The following is a 24,661-nucleotide window of genomic DNA, read 5'->3' as shown; positions in this document are numbered from 1 at the left end:
GGTGGTAGGGAACATGGTCTTTAAATTACTTAAAATAGCATAATTGTATCACCTCCATTTACAGAGAATATCAAGCAAGGCAACGATAAACTGTTTTGAGTTAATGGAATAATAAAGAATTACAATGATAGAATAGAGATTTCTGGAAATAAAATTATATAGAAATATTTATGTTGTTTAATATGACAGCCCAGATTTTAAAATACGAAAATATATTAGATAATTGAACACAGAAGAGGTATTTTCTTCAATGAGTCAAAACCAAGAGTCTTGCATTCAATCCTCCATTATCTCTTTTCTAGATGTGAAATGAGACAAATAAATTATATTAGCTATTCTCTCAAAGAAAACTTAGCTCAGGCTGCATTTCTGTTGTATTATTCCAGTGTAGATGCAACTAGCATTTGATGAATACTTACTGGATGTCAAGCATTTTATTTCACTTAGTCCCCACAACAACCTTCAAAATTTATTTTATCATTATCATTATTATCATCATCATCCCTATTTTTCAGATTGGGAAACCAAACAACAGATCATCTGAGTAACTGCCTCAAAATCACTCAGTGACTAAGTGGATAGTATGGATTAGAATACAGTCGATCCTGCCTCTTGATAAGGAAAATAAGGCTCAGTGTGGACAACTATCTCAATCAAAGTCAGAAATGAAATGAAACTAAAATTCAAATGCCTCTTTTTTTTTAACTTTTTATTATGGTTATATTGAAACAGATCTAGAGAGAAGGTATTATGAACCCCAAATAAGACTTTCAGTTCCCAGTCTAAAGCCTTTTTTTCCCCTAGAACAAGTTTCATCTATGAGACAGACGTATGTATCACAATAATTTTTAATGGAAGGAATTTCACTGTTACTTTTAATTTTAAAGGTAATACATGCTCACTCTAAAACCACTTATTCAAAAAGACAAGAAATAACAAGTGTTGGTGAAGATGTGGAGAAAAAGGAACCCTCATGGGTTGGTAGGAAGGCAAACTGGTGCAGTCACTGCAGAAAACAGTATAGTAAAGTTCCAGAAAAAATTAAAAATAGAATTACCATATGATCCAGCAATTCCATTACTGAGTATTTACCCAAAGAATATGAAAACACTACTTCACAAAGATATATGCACCCCTGCGTTCAGTACAGCATTATGTACAACAACCAAAATATGGACACAACCTAAGTGTCCATCAGTAGATGAATGGATAAAAAAGACATAGTGTATATATACAAAGGGATATTACTCAGCCATGGAAAAAGAACGAAATCTTGCCATCTGCCATAACATGAGTGTACCCAGCAGGTATAATAAGTGAAATGAGTCAGACAGAGAAAGACAAATATCATATGATTTCACCCACATGTGGAATTTAAGAAACAAATCAAACAACAACAACAAAAGAGACGAACAAAGAAAAGATGGAACTCTTAACTACAGAGAACAGATTACTGGTTGCCAGAGGGGAGGTGTATGGGGAAATGGATGAAACAGATAAAGGGGATCAAAAGTACACTTATCGTGATGAGCATGGAGTAATGTACAGAATTGTTGAATCATTATATTGCACACCTGAAACAAATATAAAACTGTATGTTAATTATATATCAATAATAAAATTAAATAAAACAAATAATCAAAGATTAAAAAAACAAAACAATGCATTCAGAATGGAAATATTTGCCTCTATTAGTAACTTGTGCAAATCTTTCTAGACTTTCTCTCCTCGTATATATACACATGTACAGAGACATAATTACTTTTTACAAGATGGAATAATACTATGTACACTCTTAAAACCTACTAATTTTGCTCTTAAAATGTACAACAGACATATTTCCATTTCAATAAACATTTATCTACAGATTCATTCCTTTATTTTTTTAATGTTTATTTATTTACTTTGAGAGAGAGAAAAAGAGCGAGAGAAGGGCAGAGAGCGAGAGAGAGAGAATCCCAAGCAGGCTCTGCACTGCCAGTGCAGAGCCCAACACGGGGCCCCATCCCACAAATCACAAGATCATGACCTAGGCCAAAATCAAGAGTCAGACACTTAACTGACTGAGCCACCCAGGCACCCCTTCATTCTTAATGTTTACATTGTATTCCATTGTGTCAATGAACCATCATTTACTTAACCCATCCTTTGTTGACAAACATTTATGTTTTTTCAATGTTTTGTTACTATAAAAACATTGTGGTTTGGCTCTCTCCCTAACTCTTAAAAACTGAGAATAAACTGAGAGTTGATGGGGGGTGGGTGATGGGCATTGAGGAGGGCACCAGTTAGGATGAGCACTGGGTGTTACATGGAAACCAATTTGACAATAAATTTAATATTAAAAATAATAAATAAAAATAAGGAAAATAAATAAAAATAAAAACATTGTGGCAAATTTCCTATCTTATGCATCTTTCTACGCTTACAGAATTCTTAGTTCCTGGCACATAAGAGGTTCTCAATAAATTTGCTGAATTAATGGATGAATAAATGGTGAAATGGTTTGGTCAGAGAATTAGTAAATCTTTTATTTTGATATGTATGGCTAAACTGACTTTTAGGAAGGCAATTAATCCATCTTCTGTTATTTACATCTCATTTTTTTTCAACTCTATGACTTAAATATTTCTGGTGGTACACCTGGGTCACTCAGTCGGTTAAGCATCCGACTTCAGCTCAGGTCATGATCTCGCGGTCCATGAGTTTGAGCCCCGCATCGGGCTCTGTGTTGACAGCTCAGAGCCTAGAGCCTGTTTCAGATTCTGTGTCTCCCTCTCTCTCTGACCCTCCCCCGTTCATGCTCTGTCTCTCTCTATCTCAAAAATAAATAAACGTTTAAAAAATAAAAATAAAAATAAAATATTTCTGGAAGTTTCAAATCTTCTACTTTGTGGTTCTGTCTTGGGGACAGTGATGCGTAGGAGAAAGAGCCCAACATCTTGTGAAAGCCAACTGGTGAATTTTCAGAAATTGTGAGAACCAGTTGTAAAAGTAGACATTATTTAAAAATTATGTAAACTGGGGCGCCTGGGTGGCGCAGTCGGTTGAGCGTCCGACTTCAGCCAGGTCACGATCTCGCGGTCCGGGAGTTCGAGCCCCGCGTCGGGCTCTGGGCTGATGGCTCAGAGCCTGGAGCCTGTTCCGATTCTGTGTCTCCCTCTCTCTCTGCCCCTCCCCCGTTCATGCTCTGTCTCTCTCTGTCCCAAAAATAAATAAACGTTGAAAAAAAAAAATTTAAAAAAAAAAAAATCTGTTTAAAAAAAAAATTATGTAAACTTACAATTCAATAAATTTTATTTAAGACAAAGGTAATAAATACTCCAACTGCACTACTTCCCAAGTATTTTTCTAAATTTTACTATTCTCTATGCTCTCAAAGTCAGTTATGACTATCATACTTTCAACCGAGAAAAGAGGCAGAACTAAAATAAAACAAAAGCATTCGTTTAGGGTCTCAGAACTACAATTGAGGGAGCACAGATTCAGGTAACAGCCTAAACTGTGTCCCACTAGGCAACAAAAGTCAGGGGTTTTTTTTAAACAAAAGGGAATGCTTGTACACGTTGTTTACAAGGAATTTTGATTGGTGTTGGTGGCAGAAAACTAATCTTGGCTAAATAATTGGTTGCTAAAACTATCACTAAGCAAAAGCCTGTTACTGTAGCAAGTGGCAGATGTCTCTGCAGAGTCCTTGGAATGTCTGGCCCAGTTCAGAAGTTCACAGTTCCACCTGGCGAGGACCTGCATAAAGCCCACGTCCCTAATGGTCTCTCGGCTCCATTTTAAAACCCCGTGACCTCAGTGACTCCATTTTATTTCGCCGTTCACAGAATCTGGAGGCGGGAAACAACATATTGTGGTGTGCTTCTCCGATCTCTTCCCAACTCCATGCTCAGTGACTTTATGTTGGTAGCTTTGAAACTGGTCGTGGTAGGAGTATTTACCTTGGAAACCAGCAAGTGCAATCAATCAGGGTTTGATTTAGTGTTGAAGCTGAAAGAGTTTTTAGTTTAATTAAAAATTTATACGAGGGTGAGAAGTTTAACAATAAGCCACATATCAGATTTAATGGCAATAAATCTATTAGGAAAAGAGCAGACTGAGATGTGGCTCCCTTTGTCAAATCATGACTGAACATGCCTACAGATTTAAAGTTAGAAAAAAATCCAGAAAAGCATTATGAGGAAAACAACGGACTACATGGAATCACACTTACTGCCGATAAAGAGAATTGTGAATTTTTATTTGTCAGCTGTGTGCTATGCATCCTTTACACTGGAAAACCCATAATAAATACATGTGCGCATGTATATCTGCATACCTTTTTTCAAACAGCTGGTTGTTAAACATTTAATGGCACATTACTGTTTAGACTCATGTACTGGGGAGCCTTCCCTTTATAAAAACTGAAATACCACATGTATTTTATTCTCAGTTCCTACACGTAGTTGGCTATTTCTGAAATTTACGTGGTTTCACTGATGTTTCTGTATTTACGGTCTTAGTACTTCAATGAGTAAATCATAGCTTTAAAATGCATTTAGACTATGCTGTATACCTGAAACTAATACCATACTGTGTATTTCCTATACTTCAATACAAACATAATAAAAACAAATAAAATGCATTAAGTATCTGGAAGGGCAAACCCACACACCACTTTCTCCACCCGTCTATACCAGATGAACTTTAAAAATCTCTTTCAACCTCCCATCCAAGAGTACACCAGTACATCTTTCATTCAGCTCTTATTTTATGTTGTTGGAATCTTAGCATTTGCTTTATATATTCCCTATACATTTCTAGTCTTCATAACTCTATATATTTTATGTTTTTGGTTTTTATGTACTTCATATGTGGGATTTTATATTTTTTTGAAATTATTTATCACATGAGCACTGAATAATGTATACAAATGGTGAATCACCGTATTGTACACCTGAAATTAATATAACACTGTGTGTTAATTATACATACATGGAAATTTAAAAAAATATGCATGGAAATAAAAAATTATTTATCACACAAGCTATATACCACTAGTTACAAGTATTGCAAAACTCTTCCACGAAAAACCAAGTTTAAAAGAACAGTTGCAAGCCAATTCTGACAAGGATGATGGCTGGATCATTGCTCATTTTTACCATCCTTCTAGTAATTCTCAATTTTTTCCACCTAGAAAATGATTATGGTTATTTTCTTTAAATTTCCTTTCTTATAGAGAGAAAAGTATGAATTGTTAGGAAGGGAGTACTAGAAAGCCAACCAAAGTTCATAATATCAGTTAAAGCGCAGATGCTTCATTGTACCATATATAAACAGGTACAAATATGCCACCTCTAGTATTTACCCTTTCTATTCTGTAGAATATGAAAATAATATGAGCCCTACATATGCACTAGCCCTTGAATTACCTGTATTTGTCCTTCTACTTAACAGCTTATAACTGATTCATGTTTCCCTCTTGGCTGTGACTGAAAGGCAGCACATAGCCAAGTTTTATGTCTTAACACTTTCTTAGTTGATTTTTGTTAATGTTTATTATTTTGAGAGAGAGACAGAGAGTGAGCAGGGGAGGGGCAGAGAGAGAGGGAGACACAGAATCTGAAGCGGGTTCCAGGCTCTTAGCTGTCAGTACAGAGCCTGACGCGGGGCTTAAATCCACAAACCGCGAGATCATGACCTGAGCTGAAGTCGGATTGCTTAAGCGACTGAGCCACCCAAGTGCCCCTAACACTTTCTTAGTTAAGATGCACACACTGCTTTACATTCTTCTTCCCTCCCCTCCCCCCCGCCCCCGCCGTTGGTAATTTTTAATGCACTAATAATGCATGAGTATCCATGGATTTAAAAAAAATGCAAACAAAAATATTTTCAGGACAAAGTAGCCACCCTTCCCTTCTTTAATGTCTGGCTATTTCCTATTTTAAATTAAACTTTTTTATTTTGAGATAATTATAGCTTCACCTAAAGTTGTAACAAATAGTTCAGAGATATCTTGTGTATCACTCAGCACCTCCTCCCACCATCCCCCACGGTAACTTGGTGAGTGAAGTAGAAGATCACAAGCAGGGCCCTGAAATCAATATGGTCAAGGTCTAGACTACTTCCATCACAGCAAAGATGCCTCATGTTGCCCTCTTATAGCACACCCACTTCCCCCCTGCCTCCACCCATTCCTTAGCCCCTGACAACCATGGGTCCAACCTCCAGGTCTGTAAATCTGGCATTTCAAGAAAGCTCTATTAATTGACTCCTACAGTGTATAACCTTTCGGATTGGCTTTTTTCACCCAGCATAATTCTCTAGAGATTCACCAAGGTTATCACATAGATGAATGGTTCTCTTATTGCTGAGGCATATTCCATGGTGTAGACATGGCAGTCTGTGTAACCATTTACCCACTGAAAGACGTCAGCATTGTGTCTGTTTGGGGGCTATTATGAATAAAGCTGCTATAAACATTCATGTGCAAGTTTTTGTGTGAACATAAGTCTTCATTTCTCTGCGAGAAATGCCCTGGAGTGCAAGTGCTGGATAGTATGGTAATTGCATGCTTAGTGATTTTTAAGAAACTGCCAAACTATTTATTTACCAGAATGGTTGTACCATTTTACAATCCCACCAGCAATGCATGAGTAATCCAATTTCTCCACATCCTCAACAGCATTCGGTGTTGCCACATTTTTTTTTTATTTCAGCCATTCTGAATGGCCAACAGTACTGTTGCATTATGGTTTTAATTTGCATTCTCTGATGGATAATGATTTTGAACACCTTTTATCTGCTGCCATCTGTATATTTTCTTTGGTGAAATGTCTCTTCCTGTCTTTTACCCATGTTCTAATTTGTTTGCTTTTCTTACTACCTTGTTTTGAGAATTCTTTATGTACTCTAGACACCAGTCTTGTGTCAGATATGTAGTTTGCAAAATCATTTCTCCCGCTCTGTTGGCTTGTCTTTTGTTTTGGTAACTATAGCAAAACCCCACAGTAAGTAGAAATCCAAAAAGTTCTACATAAAATGCAGAGTTGTGAATTGCAAGATTAGTGCAAATCAGTAAATTTCATGTCAGCCTTCCAGTACTGGAGGGCAGGGAGGTGCTGGAGGTGGGGGAAGAAAACTGTGTTTTCATTTATTAGACATGTAAAGACAACATGCACTGTATACAATGAAATGAGAAAGTTTCAAGCGAGAGGAGTCACTTCCTACCTCATCCTTTCAAGACAAAAATGTCTGCCCTTCAGCCACCCACTTCTGAAAACAAGATCTGGGTAGAGCATCAGGACCATGTGCCAATCACGTTATATCCAAACAACCATCCTGTAGGATCTCATATTTTATCTGTTCTTTTATTATAAGCCACCTCAAATCAACTTATAAACAGTCCAGGTGGACTCTCAGTACCCCCAGGGCTACATTCTATGTGAACGCTGTCCCAAGAGCATAAACAGCATCACCAGGGTTTGCGGGTCCCCATGTGTTAAGGTGTTCACTGGACGAAGTTAGAGGCACCATTTTCATGGTGCCTTGAAAAAGGATCAGGTGTGTGTGGTAAGAGAATGGAGTACTCCATTCCTGTAACTGATCTGGGGGAAGCCATTTAAACTGGAGGCAGAGGACTTGCTTTCGGCCAATGAAATCAAGAATTCAGACTAATCAATAACACGGTTTCTAAGGTCGCCTCTAGCTCCTAATTCTATTTCCATTAGGAAAGTAAGAGAGTTACACTAAAAGGTATGATTTGAGAAAGTATCGTGCAAACCCAAACTGATGGGCCTTCTGCAAAATATTTAAGCAGTACTCTTTAAAAGTGTATCATGAAAGGGGCGCCTGGGTGGCACAGTCGGTTAAGCGTCCGACTTCAGCCAGGTCACGATCTCGCAGTCCGTGAGTTCGAGCCCCGCGTCAGGCTCTGGGCTGATGGCTCGGAGCCTGGAGCCTGTTTCCGATTCTGTGTCTCCCTCTCTCTCTGCCCCTCCCCCGTTCATGCTGTCTCTCTCTGTCCCAAAAATAAATAAAAAACGTTGAAAAAAAAATTAAAAAAAAAAAAAGTGTTATCATGAAAGCCAAAGAAAGCTCAGGAAACTGTCACAGATTGAAGGATACTAAGGAGACATGATAATTAAACACAGTGTAGGATCCAGGATTAAATCCTGGAATAGAAAATGGACATTAGTGGAAAAATTGGGGAAACCTAAATAAAGTCTGTAGTTAATTAAAAAGTATGATTGATGGGTAAAACTTTTAATAGGACAGTTTGCACGATAAAGGTTCTGTAGCCATTAATGAAATTATTTTTCGGAAAAGAGGTCAACTCTTCTTTTTAAATGTGAATATACATATTTAAATCATCTTAAAATGGCACAGCTTTTGAGTAATTTATTCCATGTTTGGGGTTCCTTCAATATGGTTAATTATAAAATCAATGGAAGGTTCTATTATCCCCTTAATATTTTTTGGCCACATAGTCATCTTCTAAGAGATCCTACAAGTATACAATTATGTGTCAAATGTGGGAATGTAGTAATGAGAACTTGAGCTAAACAAGCAAACAAACCAACCAACCCCACAATTTTACCCATAAGAACAACAATCATAGTTCCATGCTAAATGGCATCAAAAAGATGCCACTGAATTTTATTTTTAATTTTCATTTTATCTCAAATTACTATTTGTTATATAATTCACACAGTTAACATCATCTCAATGATGAGCATCCCTTTTAGAAAGAGTTTTTCATAAATTACTGGAAAATGTTTAAACAGGAAGACATAAGTTTAAATTCTGGACCCTTGTTCACTACAGAATTTACCCCCACAGAGTTCTCAAAAATGAATTCCTGTGACCCTATTATTTAATAAGCTTGGACTGGCCTCATCCCACAGGAAGTTGCTAACCTCAACCCTCTAACCTATAGTGTGGGCAGCCCCATCCCTCATATTTGGTCCCTGGTGGGTGTGGAATCCACATAGTTGCAAGATAATAGATTTCCGTGCATTTGATGGTAGTAAGCGCAAACTTTTTCTTCCCTTCTTTCAGGTCATCAGATGCAAAGCATGACTTGACCCAGGTATTCTGTGTTCTCCATGGGATTTGCTGGATACCTCTCTGAGTTTTTTCCAGACCTATTCGTGTCTTTATTTGTTATTCATGGGTAATACCACTAGATGCACTTCTCATGCATCTACAAACCAAATCTCTTTCAATGCTTGAAAAACTTCTAATCTATTTTAACAGAGCTGTTTATATGTTTAAAATATAAAAACTAGGGGCACCTGGGTGGCTCAGTCTGTTGAGCGTCCAACTTCAGCTCAGGTCATGGTCTCACGGTTGTTGGGTTTGAGCCCCACGTCCGGTTCTGTGCAGACAGCTCAGAGCCTAGAGCCTGCTTCGGATTTTGTGTCTCCCTCTCTTTGCCTCTCCCCTGTTCACGTGCTGTCTCTCCCTCTCTCTCTCAAAAATGAGTAAATATTTAAAAAAAATTTTTTTTAATATGAAAACTATTCATGGCTAAACAGAGATGTGTAATAACATAACTATTTAAAAAACAAAAACCAAGGTTTGGGAGGCCATGTCTTGAGAGCAACACAACTTTAGCCACAAGGTTTGGGTGGGAGACATTTTGCAATAAAAACAGTCTGTCTTTACAAAAAAGACCACTTGAGGGCATTAAGGAATCTACTCCTGAAATCACTGTTGCACTATATGCTAACTTGGATGTGAATTTAAAAATTAATTAGTTAATTAATTTTTTAAAAAAAGATCCTACAAGGCAGTACAAACCAAAATCATGCTGTCTTGTTTAGGTGGATATATATTATTTCATTTTATTGGTTTCACAGATTTGTAAAATGACTAATTTTGTGCTAAATTGTAATTTTCTAGACTTAGAGAGTTAGGTGACCTTCAGGCCTGTCAGAAAATGCTCTTAACGTGACATTAAAGCATCAAGTAATCATCAAAAAAACAAACAAACAGGGACGCTTGGGTGGCTCAGCTGGTTAAATGTCAGACTTCGGCTCAACTATTTATCTCACTGCTCGTGGGTTTGAGCCCCACATCGGGCTCTGTGCTGACCAGCTCAGAGCCTGGAGCCTGCTTCAGATTCTGTGTCTCCCTCTCTCTCTCTGTATCCCCCGCTCATGCTTTGTCTCTCTCTCTCTCTCTCTCTCTCTCTCTCTCTCAAAAATAAGTACATTAAAAAATTTTTTTTAAAAAACAAACACAAACAACAACAAAAAAAAAAGCTATCATGTACATTCTCATTAAAAACAAAAACAAAAAAACCTTGATTAATAAAGCTATTTCTGGTAGAACGTATTCCAAAACAGACCCTTGGTCTGCCTGAAATTGTTCTTTCTTCCCCTGTAAACAACAGCAATCTTGTCTCTGAAGCATTACCAGAATCTGAAAAGAGATGGTGACCTCTGATTATCAACTGATGCTCTAGCAGTTGCTTAACCACAGCTTACTGAAATGAGTGGCAGCTGTACATCCAGAAAGCCTGGTCGGAATAGCTTATTGATTATTAATAATTATTAATGCTATTAGTAATTACTGGAAAATTATAATAATTATATTAATAACAGTTAGCATTTATCTAGAACTTAAAGAGTTTGTCAGACACTGTTCTGAGTGCTTGTTGTACTATTTCATTTCCTCTTGACAAGAATCTTGAAAGTCGGGTACTCTTATTATCTTCCCTATTTTACAGATGAGGAAATTTAGACACAGAAAGGTTAAATTACTTACCCAAAATATCATAATGGCACAGCTACCCCATGTTCAGCCAGTATAAATATTATTACTCATTTCCTTCCTAGCTAGGTCACTTTTCCCAAGCAATTAAATCCCCAGTCTCTTGGGGCGCCTGGGTGGCGCAGTCGGTTAAGCGTCTGACTTCAGCCAGGTCACGATCTTGCGGTCCATGAGTTCGAGCCCCGCGTCAGGCTCTGGGCTGATGGCTCAGAGCCTGGAGCCTGTTTCAGATTCTGTGTCTCCCTCTCTCTCTGCCCCTCCCCCGTTCATGCTCTGTCTCTCTCTGTCCCAAAAATAAATAAACGTTGAAAAAAAAAAGATTAAAAAATAAATAAATAAATCCCCAGTCTCAGTTTCCTTACCTGCCTTTTGACTAGATGGTCTCAGAATTAATACCTGTATCATCAACTTCACAGACTTGTTGGAAGGATCAAATATGATGACAAAGTAATGTGTTTGGTGTTTTTTTTTTTTTCCTTTGGGGCTATTATTAAAAATACTGAATACAGAATATGTAGCATGTGTGGCAAGATCTTAAGTATTTGGGTGAAAATTGAGTTCTTTCTAGAGCCAAACCACACTGAAAACAGTAAGTTGAGGATTCTTCAGTCCTTTCATGCCCTTCCCCCTCTCCATCCAGTCAGGCCCAGAGCCCCCAATGCATAGCCATCCACTGCCATTTCCTGGTTGACCACCCACTGCTGCCTCTCTTCTGTATGATACATGGAGTTTTAAAATGCAGATTCTCCAATGAACCACCTTGGTTCTCAGTCTACTCTTTTTGTGAACAAAGGAATGAGACTTGCTTTGAACACTTTAAAGAAAACACACAAAGAGCATAAGTGTTTCAATAAACAATAGAATGTCTTTCTGCTCTGTGGTGTTTCCTCTGCCTCTGCATCTCTTCTCCATGTTTGTTTCTTTCTTCTTCTGTCTGCCTTGTTGGTATGAGACCCTCTCCGTCTGGTTGCCTTCTCATTCTCTACCATCTCCTCCCTCTGCCCCATGCCACCCTCTTAGTTTACTGTGGTAAAATACTGAACCAATATATCACCTATTATTTACTCTATTTCGGAGTAGGGTTTTCCTTAGTTAAGGAGAATGGCAAAATATTCTAAATACCCATTTTCAAAAAGAATTCTGAAATACCTTAGGTTGTTCATGATTTATTTGGCCCTCGATCCTAATTTATTAGGCCCATTCCTGCAATATTTGGGGAATAGAGGGCCAGGAAAGTGTCTGTCAAAGAGACATCTTGGAAAGTATCTCTTCCCACACGAGGCCTGCCACAGCCCCCTCCCTTTCAGAGCAAAGCATCTGGGTCTGAGCTCTGCCAGACGAAAGGCAAAAAAACTGTCCTCCACAAACCTCTTTGATTCTGCTTCCATCAGTAGAGACTCCCTCAGGGTTGCAGAATCGGGCTGAAAGGCTCATGATGTCTGTAACCTGTGATTCCTTCAGGATCTGAACAGAAGCTAAAGGGCCCATATGCAGTAACTTAACTTGAAGGTAGATTGTGCATAAGCATCTGAGAGCAGAAGTCAGCCCTGCAATGGTATGTGAATTAATGAAGGCAAATTAGCCTGGGATTTGTGTTTGCTGTGTGGGAAGGTGATGGCAGGGTAAATCTTCCAAATTTAAGTATATTTTATGTTAATTGCATAAAGTAGCATAGATTTGTTGCTTTAAATCTCATCCACAGGGAGCTAGAATTGGGCTTGTTGATTTCTTTTATTATCCACTAAAATGACTCAGTCCTTGTTTGTATTTACTTGAGAAGCACAGATCTATTTCAGAATTGCTTCACAACTTTAAGTGTTTTAAGAAACTTCTTTTTAATACCATTCAGTTAATTGTACCATGATAGCTCCTAAGCGGAACATTATATCTATCAGTCTTAAGTGCTGCTGTGGATATAATAGCTTTGGTCATATTATTATAATCTCTTTTATTTAGAGCACTTGGAAAGCTGAAAATTAAATATGCCTCAATCTGCTATCATTCTATTACTTACCTTAGTGCTAAGTAAGTACTAATGAAACTCTATCACCTCTGATACAACTATTTTCTAAATTCTTTCACGATAGAATATAGGTTCACTGAAAGAGACATCTTTCCTTGTTTCTCCTCTCTCTACACAGTCAAAAATGTTTTCTCTATAATGGCAAGTTTCTGTGTGCACTAATTTTTTGAACACAATTTGTGCTTTTAGTGAGAGAGAGAAATGAAATGAAGCAGAAAGGGGAAATGGTGGAATTACATCCATGTGCTAAATCCTAATGCACTCAACGTATCAAGCCCAGAAATTTCTAAGTGTTGGGAGAGAGACAGGGCCAAGTAAAGCTAGATACCCCCAGAGGGAGCCACCCCTAGCTACTCTAGATGCAGTCCACCAACTAGCATCTGTTCACAGCACCTCCAGGCTTTTCAGCAACGCAAAAGCCCAGGCCCCATCCCAGGCCGACCTAACAACATCTGCACCTTAGCCAGACCCTAAAGGACTCCTGTGCATCCAATGTACTTTCAAGTCTGAAAAGCCTCATCTGAACCTGGACCAGAGCCTCCACTGGGAAGATGGGCAAGTCCTCGTTGACTTGCCCTCAGGAACTAACTAGGAACACTCTAGTCATTCCCCTCAGTGGAGAATGGTGCTATAGAGATAATGGAAAGTAAAAAGCTGCAAGTCTTTAAAAATCAAACGAGCCACTGAGACCCAGTGGCAGAAGAGGTAAAGATGGGAAGGCGGGAAAGTGTCACACACTTAAGTCCAACCAACTGTTGAAAGAAAAAGCTCTTGTTGGAACTATTTTACCCTCCCCTCTACGTGATGTTATTGGATTTGATTTCCTTTCTTCTAGAGAAGGACAAATTGGAAAGAAAAAAAAAAATGACCTAAATTCAGTATTCCATCCAGATGCTTTCAATTTGGCAGGCGGGAAGCAAGTTTTGCATAGAGACTGAGCTCACTGAAAGGGATTAGAATTTTGACTTGGAAATTCCAAAGGCATTTTAAAGTCAAGAAACTGTTTAGAAAAAAAATAAATACAAGTGACCTTGATATAATTCTGCAACGATATCACATCGCAGAGCCGTCTTGCAAGAAACCCCCTGAGCACCTTTATAACTAGTCTTCTTGGCGCTGAGTTCAAAACAACAGACATATGCTAAATTTTCTCAGACAAGTGACAAAAAGTGGGAGGTGTCGCAGGATCTCAAACACATCTAATTTCAGTGGACGAGCCAGTCACAGAAACCTCCTGCAGTTCAGGAAGTTGTAACACAAACGCAGCCACCACCAAAAGGGCTGTGCTTACCCAGCTAAAGGGGTCTCAGGATCGGCTGCCCTCTTCGGGTCTGACACAGTCCTGGCCTTTACACTTGACAGTCATCCATGGGAGTGACATGGGCAGCCACACCATCCTTCCCTGAAGGTAATCTGCAGGGTCAGATTACCTGCCTCTGGTCTCAAAATAAATTTGAGATTTTTGACACCCCCCTGGCCATACAGTCTATTACTGCATTAGCTGCTTTGCTGAGTTTCCTTAGCCATTTGTGTTTTTCTCATGTTTTTGCCACTTCTTTAAATGAGTAGACATCTTAGATACCATCAGCTGCTGACATCAGACAATATTTAAGTACTTGTTTTTCATTTTTCAAACAATTTACTGATTTAGGAGTAAATATATTTTCAGTATTTTTTAATCAAAATTATTTAGAATATCTCAGATAGTAAGTGCTGACAAGTTGTAAGACACTGTTACTTACATTTTTTCCACTAAGATAACACAATTACGTTTTTTTAAATCTAAAAGAAAAATAGCCAGGGAGCCTGGGTGACTCAGTCAGTTAACTTCCGACTTTCCGGTTGTGGTCTCGTGGTCTGTGAGTTCGAGCTCCGCGTCGGGCTCTGTGCTGACAGCTCAGAGCCTGGAGCCGGCTTCCGATTCTGTGTCTCCCTCTCTCTCTGCCCCTCCCCTGCTTGCGCTCTGTCTCTAGCTCAGAAATAAATAAACATTAAAAAAATTACTGAAAAAAAGTAAAATAGCCATTTTGGCATTTCACGAAAAGGTAAATTCAACCACAGCACACACAGATTATATAAAAACTATACAGGTGCCTATACAAGTAGGGGACTTGAATTTAGTATTAACTGAGAACATGTTTTAGTTTCTTTAATGACTGTAATGATTATTCCATCTCAAGTAGTAGTAGACAAAACTAAATGACCTCATTCAAAATTAGATAAAAATGATAACTCATTATAGAAAAATAGTTAAGCATGGTATATTAGCTTCCTAGGCTGCCATAACAAAGAACCACAGACTGGCTGGCTTACAACAACAGAAATGTTCTGTCTGGCAGTTCTGGAAGCTAGAAGTCCAGAAGCAAGGTTCTGGCAGGGCTGTGCTCCTTGCACACCACTACAGGAGGATCCTTCCTTGCCTTTTCCAGCCTCTGGCAGTCCTAGGAGTTCTTGGCAACAGCCCCCACGTTCTCAGGACCACCTTCCCTCTTCCTATAGAGACATCAGTCTTGCTGGATTAAGGGCCCACCCTAATGGCCCCATCTTACCTTGATTCTATCTGTAAAGACCCTATTCCCAAATAAAGCCACTTTATAGGTGTCAGGGGCTAGGACTTCAACCTGTCTTTCGGAGAGGACACAATTCAACCCAGAACATGTGGCTAGCATTTTCTCAGGGAATATACCCTCTAACTTTACCAAAATCATAGCCTTATTCTCTCTCCTTGCCCCAAAAATTATAACTGCTTTACACTTGCCTTCACAAAACAAAAGAACAGTTAGAAATCAAGCAACAGATGCTAATGTAATGTGTCCAACAAGTATTTGGTAAAGGTTCTCTGAGAAAAGAGAAAAGGGCATCCAGAGCATGTCAGAGATGGTTGTGCCAATGATAGGAACTAACGACTTAAGACCCTTGAGATTTTCCAGAAGCTCATCTGCCTGGGTGGCATAGGTTTTAAGAAAACAAGGTAATGATAAGTTCAAAAGATTCATCAAGGGGAAGAGATAGCAGTCTGCCTAAAGTCATTTACTCCATGAATACCATAAATCATTTAGCATGACAAATCTTCGATACCTGTTGGATGCTTAGAAGACATAATTCACACTAAATTGTGATAGAACATATTGTAGTAAACAACTTTTTGTTGTTACAGTTCTGTCCCTGTATTTAAATACATCACTTTCCTCCCCAGACTTTGAATATTCCCACATTCCCCCTTGGAGTACCACTTAAGGGCCCTTTCCATTGTCTCTTCCCCTGTGTGAGCTCTTTTTCTATTCCTGAGAAGGTGTACTTATGGGCACCTGCCCTGCCTGCCAGCTTCCTCTAATCTCAACCCCCACTCCCTAGTCCTATCTTCGTGCCTTCAATACGCACTCATGCTTCTCAAACTTGAACACGGAATCTTGTCAAAATGCAGATTCTGATTCAGTATGTCGGGGAGGGGTCTGTGTTTCTGACAAGCGTCTGGCTGATGACCATACCCTTGCGTGATGACCATGCCACTGGCCCATGGGCCACACTTCGCACAGCAAGGCTGCACATGCTGATGGTCGGCCCTCTGAGGTCTTCACTATAAGCCCCGCTACCTTCCCCAGTTGGGCCTCCCTTCTCCCACAGGAGCTCATACTTAAAAATGATCTCTTACCACTGCTAGCTGCCTCCTCTCGTCAGCTCCTCTCACCTTAAGCACATCTCAGGTAGGCAAAGGAACAAAACAGCCCTGCTGAAGAATAAGTGGTTGATCCATGCTTCCTACCACCCCTCTCCTTCCCATCCTCCCAGACGTTTTCCTTGGCAGCTTGTGTGACTCTCTGAATCAAATACTTTTCACTTGAAGTGTAAACACTGGTACATTTTTCTAGGGAGTAGAGTCAAGAATAGTTACCAGACTTTCGAAGAATTCCCTAACCCCAAAAGATTAAAAAATAAAAAAGCATACTTTAAGTAGTAACATATCAGGTACTGCCAGTAAACATATGTCAAAGGGCGTAGAGAGGTAAAGGTGGAAGGGTCTCCTCTTAAAGCACACCGCTTGGCCTTCTTCCTTTCCCTCCATCAGGCTGTTGATGGGGGAGAAGGAGATGGCAGGAGTTGGGGATGGGCAGCAGGTTTCCTATTCACATTGCCTCAAACTCAGAGAAGGAGTCGCTTTAGGTTCTGCTTCCTTGCACCTGGAGGCTGGAGCACAGGCTGCCGGGTCAACTCCTGGCCCTTAGTGACACTCGAAGGTAAGGTAGAGCATAGGGAGAAGGAGTTGTGTCCTCACTGCATCCAACTGTGGCTAAGATTCTAGGGCCCAGAAAGTCCAAACTCCCAAAGTGGGGAGAGGGCAAAGGACCCTGAACCACTGGGACAGCATGTGCCTTTCCAAAGAAAAGAGAACCCCGAGTCTTCCCAAGGGCCGAGAAGTGTAACCTCTCCCTCCTCCAACCACGCCGGACCCTGGAAATGCCTTGTTTAGCTACACATTAAATGAGATAACATATGTAAAGCACCCAGCATGGAGCCCAGCAGATATTAGGAATTCAATAAATATTAGTTCCCTTCCCTATTAAAAGTAACACCAGCTACACTGTTTATGTGATTTGCTTGCCGTTATTACCATATAGCACAGTGAGAAGCGTGCGTAATTAAATATGTACCACTATGGTAATTTCGGGGTTTTTTTTTATTTTATTGATAACATCATTATATGTTTTATATAAGCTCAGAGTTTTTCTGCTTATGCAGCATGGGCAACTCTTCTTCCTAACTTTCCAAAAACATGCAAAGGAACATCTGAGAGAAGAACAGTTTAGTGGTTTCACAAGGTAAAAAAAAAAAAAAAAAAAGAAAGTTTAATGCCTTCCTGCAGTGCAGAATACCACTTTCCTCACTGTTCTTCCTGTGCTAACACCAGGCACACCCCTCAACCCTGATATGCCCCACCAACCTCCACACAACACCCCCTCCCTCTGTCCTCGTTACACTGCACCAAAGACCAGGCGACCTCCAGGAATATGCCCTTCTATCCATGTTCTAGATGCTTTGACTCATACGCTGTGTAACCCTAGCAGTTTGGGAACACCAGCCAGGGCACAGCACGCCACGGGAGCTGACAGGCACCCACCCTCACTAGGATCCCTGATCAAAACACTGGTGGAGAGTGAACATGAGCGGTGGCTTGATGCCACCTGGGAGCTGGAAACAACCACACCCATTTATCAATTATCTGAGAGGAGGAGGAAACGTTAGCATCAGAGTGAAGAAGAGCCAGACCCCTCCAACTTGAAAGCAGACACTAATAACCCAAGCACAGAGCTGAAGGAAGTCAAAGCTGAGCTTGTGGAGAAGCCACTTGGAATCTCCATCAGGGTCTGGATGTGAATTATTCTTCCTAAAAAGTCTGTGGAACCACTGAACCTATTTAGGAAATCCTCAACAGTATTTATCACTGTATAGTAATAAGTCCCATTTGTAATTAACTTAGGAAATGATCACAGCCACAGATGGAACCAATCATTTCAAAATAAGCCTTCTAATAGCAAACAACTTCAATTCCAAAGTAAATCCTACAGAATATTTCACGATCATGCTCACTGGCCTGGTTACCCAAAAACATCACTGGATATTTTTTAAAATTGAAACTGAGGGGTGCCTGGGTTGTTCCGTCAGTTAACCATCCAACTCTTGGTTTGGGCTGAGGTCATGATCCCACAGTCGTGGGACTGAACCCTGCATCAAGCTCTCTGCTGGGCACAGAGCCTGCTTAAGATTCTCTGTCTCTCTCTCCCTCTCTCCCCCTCCTTCCTTCCCTCCACCCCTCTGCCATCCTCTCTCTCCCTCCCTCCCTCCCTCCCTCTACCCCTTCTCCGCCCTCCCTCTCAAAAACAATTTTTTTAAACACGAAAATAAAAGAGAATTTGAAAAAAAAAACCTGAAATTGAAAATAGGGTCACTGTCGACAGGCACTGGCACTCATTACTCCCCCCACGTGTCCTCCTATGGCTACTGAAAACAAGCATAAACATTACAGAAAAGCATCAAATCTACTGACTGGAGCCATCCTCTAGCCTGCTGGCTTCCCTCAACCATAACTTGGCATCTGATACTTAGAACCACCATTTTATTACAAAGAATGGCACCACCCCCATCTTCTGTGTGGACCTTTCACCAGTAACACACATTACTTCCTCTCACGATGAAGAAAACAAAACAGAAATGGCAATAAGAATCCTAGATTTGTTTAGATTTACCAAATTTGCAGAACAGAAATGATAATTTATAAATTTAAGACATTTATGTCTTAAATAATGACATTTATTTAAAACAAAATTTTAAATTTTCGTATTTGGGAAGTAAAATGATTCTTAATGTTCAGAAAGAATTAAAGAATTAATGGCCTTGAATTTTGTTATCAAATCAGGTGAATTTTAAGAGCTCATTTTAAAAATTAACATTGAAATGAAACAAAGTTTGAATGGCATAGGAGATCAAAGCATCCAGAAAACAGATGGAAGGGGATGTTTGTGAGTGTGAAATCAATAAAAACTATCCTCTTTCTAATTCTATAGAAAAGCTCAGTAACCCACCCAGATACATGATGATCTGACCTAAAAAGCAGGCATCCTCATCACCTAGACAATACAAAGCTGAATAAAGCCATGTCCCCTTGAGCAAACAAGCAGTTCTTTTCTCCATTTGAAGAGTAATGAATTACTTTTTGAAATAAATACAAATACGAAGTCATGGTAAGTGAAACACTGGGAATGGCTTCGGCTCACTGTAAGGCCTAAACAAATACTAGCTATTAGTACTAGCGGGAGAAACACTATGGGCTGTGGGATCAGGCAGAACTGGGTTTAGATTTACTTCTGTAAATTAGCACCCAAGTGATCCTGCTGCACGTCACGTCAGGTTGCCTCCTCTGGAGAATCTGAGCCTGTCCACAGCACGTGGCTCTTCTCAGTGATCACTCTCATTATTAAGTCAATATGCCCTAACGGTGTCTGTGAGAATAGCCACAATTCCATCCCAAGTTCAAAGTAAACCAGAGTTAAAATCACATGGCTCGCCTTTTCACTGCATGCGTGGAGAACAGAAAGGGCGATCTCAGTTGCCAGGATTCTCCAATGTTTATTTCACCCAAACACAGCTCTTTTTCCTTGTATCTCCTAAAGATTCAAGACACCAAGACATGTTAAAGGTGTTATGAGTGAGGGGACTCTCTTCACTCCTGTGTGTAGGGGTGTGTGCACAGGTGTGTGCACAAACGTGTGTGTGTGCGTGTGTGTGTGTGTGTGTGTTTGGGGGAGGAGAGCACAGTATAAAGAATACTGGGAGCTCTCTTCTAAAAATGTTCTTTTCTTACCTCTCCTTTTAAACGTAAGCATATCTGGTCTCTCTGCCAGGTGACCTTAATGGACTGCATTCCTCTAGTAGGTTTTTTTTCCCCCTGCTTGCTCCATTAAAAATCTTCCGAATTCAAATCACTACAGTGCAACTGGCTTAGATAATGTACTGTCATCTGTACTTCATACATCGTGTCCAGGGGACGCGCCTTACAGTAAGCATCACTTCAACTGCACTGAGCTGGCCACGAGCCATGACCTATGGGGGCCCTGGTGGCCATTTATTGTAAACTATAGCTTCTGGGTGATGCTAATGAAGTTCTTCAAGAAACCACATTTGCATGACTTCACATTTTACTGTGTCTCCTTTAAAAGTGATAATAAAAAGCTGGCAAACGTGTTCTTTATTATTAATCTGTTGCCCCATCTTCTTCATCTCTGTACAGGGAAACCGCTTCCATTCATTACACTACAGCACATCCCTTCATGACCAAAAACCAAACACCTCCCCGAAAAAAACTTGCAAAAACCTAGTGTGGTAACTGCCTCCAAATCTGGAGTTTTATATGCAAACTGTTTATGACATTTACAAAACCGGGAAGAAACTGCAATAGCGCTGTGCTTCTGGAAAGATGAGGCCAATTTCAGAATCCAGTTTTCAAAAAGAAATGCCATGTTTGTTTCATGTCAGCCTCTGCTTCAGATCAGAAAAAAAGCTGAACAAAGAGAAAACCGTTGGTCTGGCTGGTTACTTCCAAGCAAAGCAGAGGGCAGATGGAAAGCCATCCAGTTGGCCGTAGCGCCTTGTCTTGTCTTCCTCCAGTTGCTCTGAAAGCAGCTGAGCAAAGCTTAACCCCATTGAATGGGAATTCTCTCTCTCTCTCTCTCTCTCTCTCTCTCACACACACTCTCTCTCTCACACACACACACACACACACACACACACACACACACACACTTCCAACATATTTAAGTAACAATATTTTTAAAAATATAGGCTGGGCTGTCACATAGACAGGTGGCCTGACTGCTTTGGCAGTTCTGATACACCAGGCTGGCCACCCAGTTTGCCAAAGGCCCTGCGACCTGTAATAACAACACAGTACACAGTCTTGGTTGTACAAGCCCAACCATAGTCTGTCGTTAAGGTGGAAAGATTTCTGGAAGGGAACATGTGGTACTTTATAGATTTAGAATCAAGCCTTGGAGTATGAATATACATATATGTGTGTGTGTGTGTATATATATACACATATACATATTTACATATATATGTGTGTATACGTTACATGTACATATTATATATATATATACACACATATATATGTATATATATATATATACATATATATATATATGAAAACCTCAACTCGGCTATTGCATGTTTGCATTTGCACTTACATAGGCACATTATAGTTTCCAACCACATCCATGTATTGTGGACTTAATGACTGCATAAAAACATGTAGTCACAAACACACAGACACACAAATATATACCAAACACAGAGCAGGATCTAGATACACTACAGACATCATATATGATATATGATATCAGATATCAATGTATCTAAATACAATGAAAATCATATATCATTTATAGTTCACAGAGATTCTGATTTAAAAATCTGCATAGGAAAAAAATAAGTAATCGACTTTTAAATGAATTTCTTTCCCCTGTATTCAACTTTCTTACCAAAGACCATTTTTCTCATTGCTCCCTAGTGCAGAGCAAGCTGAGTATCGCCCCTGCTGGTCTACACAACGTGCAGAAAGAACGCGAGCACCAACCAGTCGCATCTGTGTTTGCTCGCCTCTGCCAACTGTCCATATAGAAGTTCCACTCACTCCCCTGCCAACTGCTGTATATGCCGATCGTACAGAGTGGAATGCCCAGGGTGTGTGGGAAAACACAGCTCAGCTTGATAACTGTGAGGTCACATCTTATCGTCCCTGTATACAATATATCCCATGACAGTTGTCTGCAATACGACTGGGCACTGGCTGTATCCAATCTACTTCAACGCTGTATTGTCACTGGTCAAAAATGGCCTTGTTCTCCCAGTCCCTCCATTTTCCAAATGAAAAAGGAAAGGAACCGATAAGCTTGAGCTCAATTTGTTCTGGCAATTATTGCAAAGTTCCTACTGTGAGGGAGGCCTTGCCCGTTGGTGCGGAATGACACGCAGCCATCCAGGGTCCAGACAAAGGGAGACCCTGCTTTTCTCCAAGTGTATTCAGCCATGTATAGACATATTGGCTGAGATGCCTACCCATTCACATCTTAATGGGAAAAAGAGAGAGACAAGAGCCGGGGGGGTTGGGGAGGAAGGCGAATGAAACATTATCAAGTGACACCAGACAACAAAATGTGAACTTGGCGAAGAGGAAGAAAGGAAACTATTTTGATCACAGGACAATAAATCACTGATAAAATGTGGATATATATGTTTTAGTACTATCCAGCCAAATTATGCTTTTATCACACATAAAGGTTACTATAATGATACTGCAATGTGAAATTGAAGAAAGTTATGCTTAGAGGTTGGATTACATGAGTCTCTTGCTTCTACTATTTTCTCTCTCCTCTCTCTCTCTCTCTCTCTCTCTCCCTCTCCCTCTCCCTCTCCCTCTCTCGCTCACACATTAATTCAGCCAAATGAAACTGTTGGATGAAGTACCACCAAGATGCATTCTAAAGTGTAATTCCTCTGAAATAAGTATGTAGCTTTATTAGAAAACCAAAGTACCGGTCAAAAGGTGAAAAAAATGTATTATATTATGATGAAAAAGAGGTCATTTAAGAAAAGGCTGAAATAGCACTTCTTTTTGAAATGGCATATGGAGGCTTTTATAACGCTAAAAAAAAGGTGACTTTTTCTTAATATTTGTCCTTATTCTCTGCTTATGAACAGAAAGAAAATGTTTGAAGATAAGGTCACTTTAAATTCTAGGCCACGGCACATGTTCCTCTCTGGGGCCGAATGCCCTCATCTTTCCCCCTTTCAACTACATCTAATGATAACTGTTCTACCCATCCACCACTCCTGTCTACTAGAAAAACAGTTGACAAGAAATAATGTCAGGGCTACGCCTGCGACATACCAGAAATCATTTCTCCCAGCAAAAGTCACTTATTTCAAAGAATAAGTAATGAAATGAGCAAGGGAAAATTAAGTTAATTTTAAAATCCGTTATTAGTTGCTTCTCTTTAGTCATAATGGAAATGGGGGAGGGGAGGAATTACAGATTCAATAACATGCATTTTTTCCATTACGGAGAATGGCTAATTCAATGGATGAATCATTAGAGAAAGATCCCTCTGGCCTTGTGGAACTCCAGACAGAGAAACAAAAAGGAAAAAGTTTCAGATAGAAAATATACCATAAAATTGTTGGGAAAAGTGATCTACAACCCCCAACGAAATTACCTCTTGTGGCAATTAAGAGACCGTTTGTTAGAGCATTAATAGCCCCAGGCAAACTAAACAAACCCGGTCCTGGCTGCCGGTAATGACAGATTTCTTAGGGAGTATTATTTAATTAACAATAATGTGAAAGAGCAGCTCAGCTGAGACACACTGCATGTACTTACTGGAAACACTGAGCAACGGTAGTGGAAAAGACGTGCAATGTGTTAGCCTTCCCGTTATCTTTCTGAAATACGTAAGTCGCTGATAGGTATTATACGTAAGTAGCCACTAGGTATTTTCAGCTGAGGCCAACATGTCCAAAGAACTTTAGCTCTTACTGTACAAGGCTGCTAATCGTCCTCTGCAGTTTGATTCCGTGAAGAAATCCCCCAGGGCCTCAAATGGTCAGGGACAGCATTCTTTGTCCTTCCCCCATCCAGACAAGGGCAACTGCCGCCCCCCTCCCCTGTGTACACCAGGCTCCCTCCCACCCCACACATCATTTGCCGCTGATCACCTAACGTAAGTGATGCCTTTTGTTCTCCTTCCCGTCCCAAGGAGCTGTGGGGTGCGTTAGCAACTTGTGGCCGGCTGGGCCTTCCGCCCCCAGAGACGCCTTCCGACCCCGTGGCACTGGCAGAGGGGGGAAGAAAGCTCTAGCCGGGAGCTGCCTTCCGCCCTCCAAGTTGCTGGACTGAATTCCCTACCTCCAACAGCCTCCCTCAGAGCTGATTATCATTTAAAGCCCAATTTCAAACGGCAGAAGGGGGACCACTTTAAGTTGTTCTGACACAGAGTGGGAGCTGGCAGCGTGACGCGAACTCCACAACTAAAGTGACGAGCTCAGGAAAATGCAAAAATAGTGCGCTCCGAGGAAGAAGGAGAAAAGTAAGTTGTAAAACTTCATGCCGTCTGTGATTTCCATGACATAGCTTCACAAAATCCGGTTTAAATTTGGCCAGTGACACAGAAAGATTGTCTTGGGAAGTGAAAGTGTTGATTTAGTTCCTGTGGGAGCCAAACAAAGCGAGCTAAGACAGTAATTTTAAATTATTATCGGGTGGCTGTTAATTGTACTCACCAGGGTCCACTAAAATTCCTGCCAACAGAAAATCTTTATCTTGAC

General features: G+C 40.1%; 1 protein-coding gene across 5 annotated transcripts in view; it reads left to right on the top strand.

Moving 5' to 3' along the window:
• Window positions 1-24,661, top strand: part of CDH20 (cadherin 20) — a 211,398-nt gene that overhangs the window by 115,662 nt on the left and 71,075 nt on the right. Inside the window, exon 1 of one of the 5 annotated variants that reach the window (XM_040478656.1) lies at window positions 24,081-24,423. The exons of the other annotated variants lie outside the window; for them this stretch is intronic. The gene's annotated coding sequence lies outside the window, so the exon portion shown is untranslated. Of the gene's footprint in view, window positions 1-24,080; window positions 24,424-24,661 lie in introns of those variants that run through there. 5 annotated transcript variants of the gene reach the window in all.

Source organism: Herpailurus yagouaroundi, unplaced genomic scaffold (genome assembly GCF_014898765.1).
Source record: "Herpailurus yagouaroundi ecotype Mexico unplaced genomic scaffold, PumYag 142, whole genome shotgun sequence".
NCBI lineage: Eukaryota > Metazoa > Chordata > Mammalia > Carnivora > Felidae > Herpailurus > Herpailurus yagouaroundi.
The sequence above is the reverse complement of the archived record's forward strand: the minus strand, read 5'-3'. Positions and strand labels throughout refer to the sequence as shown.